Below are 2,094 nucleotides of genomic sequence, written 5' to 3' on the forward strand. Positions count from 1 at the left end.
AACTAAAATTCTGCTGTAGCTGTGATTTGAAATTAAATTAAATGAAAAAAGTTACAGAATAAACACATGCTACACACAAAGATTACAAATATAGTAGAAATAAAAAACTAGGTTTTTAAAAATAAACGTTTATAAGCTTTTATTTGACATTAAATGTTCTTATGTTTGAAGGTTTGTAAGAATATATAAAGTGGTTTTAAAATTTGCAAACAATTTTTCAACCATTTTGAACTGAATTCATCCGGTTGAGCTGAAATTTGGCATAGATACTGTAAATCTGGTGACAATGTAATAATAACTTAATAGTGTAATTCTGGTGGTCCGGCCAGGATCGTCTTCGCAGGACGGAACTCTTCAACAGTTCACGGTATCTAATTGAAACTTGATACGCATGTGTTTTTTGATATAAACGCAAGTGCAATTAATGCTGTCAGATAAAAAGCTTGTATTAATTTTTTTTTTAACGTTAATTTAATATTATTAATAATTATTTAACTAAAGATTTTTTTTACTATTTTTCTTAGTTATAATTATTATCAATGTGTACCTACTAAACAAAGGTTTTCCAAGCAATTCTGTACTCTAGTCTATTTTGCAGTTTTGCACTTTCTTTTATTTATAGAACAATGTCTGCGTTTACTATTTATTTAAGGGTATTATTTAAACGCACATTTAAAAAAAATCCTTTATCCATAAAAAATCCGAATCCACATCAAAATTACTGATTGCACAGCAAATTACTCCACTCAAAATATTATGTAATAAACCGCAACTTATAATATTCGTGGCGTACCGCTATTTATCTTAAAAGTAAAGCATTTTTATTATTGCACAGCTAATAATGATCTACGCACATCATACCTTTGTAACTCTTTTTAGGGTTCCGGAGCCAAAATGGCAAAAACGGAACCCTTATAGTTTTACCATGTCTGTATATCTGTCTGTCTGTCCGTCCGCGGCTTTGCTCAGGGACTATCATTGCTAGACAGCTGTTATTTTGCACGGATATATATGTAAACTATGCCGACAAAATGGTACAATTAAAAATACAAAAAAAAAAATTACGGTACCTCCCATAGACGTAAAGTGGGTGTTTTTTTATTCTCATCTTACCCTATAGTGTGGGGTATCGTTGGATAGGTATTTAAAAACCATTAGGGGGTTGCTAAGACGATTTTTCGATTCAACTTTGAATTGCAAATTTTCCTTAAAATCGAGCGTCCCCGCCCCCCTTTAAAATCTAAGCCGGTGGGTGGAAAAATTTGAAAAAAATCAGGATGGTAGTAAGTATATCAAACTTACAAGGAAAACTATAACGGTTAAGTTTTCTTGAGAATTATTAGTAGTTTAAGAGTAAATAGCAGCCTAAGGTATAAAATATACCTAAAACTTTGAAGCTTCCATATAAAATACGAAATCCGTAGAAAAATTTTACTTATTTTTTTCGTAGTGGCTACGGAACCCTATCTTGGGCGTGTCCGACACGCTAATGACCGGGTTTTTTTTTAATTTAAATCTGGCTTCTATTTTCATATAACGCACAGCAGTTCACATAAATGAAACAGCATTTTATTTGACATATCTTATTATTTATTAAGTACAACCTATCAATTTTTCAGCATTTATATACTTTTATTCAAATTAATTACATAACCAGCACTAGTAGGGGCCAAATTATTTCCTAAATAGGGCCAAATTAGGTTGTGGTCGCAATTGTACCTAACGCTCCTCCTCGCTGCGCTCGTCGTCGTACCTAATTTTCCGGTGTCAAATTGTCAATAAAAGTTATTTTGCTATGAGAATGAGTATAGTGCAGTCAGTTTTTTTCCTGTGCAATCAGTATTTTTGATATGATTTGAGTATTTTTGTATATTGTAGATTGATGTATATTTTAGAATTATCTACAGTGCTAGTTTTGCTAAACATTTAGTTTATTTGTATTGAAATAATTTAATTGATTTACAAAAGTATATAAAATGATGAGAATAAATTGAAAGGCAATTATTTAATTGATGTGCAATTAATAATATCCCTTTATTTAAATACAAATACACTTCTTCACTTTACTTATGCGAGGTAAGTTTACTAAGCAGC

The sequence above is a fragment of the Choristoneura fumiferana genome, chromosome 8, assembly GCF_025370935.1.
Source record: "Choristoneura fumiferana chromosome 8, NRCan_CFum_1, whole genome shotgun sequence".
In the NCBI taxonomy this organism is placed as follows: domain Eukaryota; kingdom Metazoa; phylum Arthropoda; class Insecta; order Lepidoptera; family Tortricidae; genus Choristoneura; species Choristoneura fumiferana.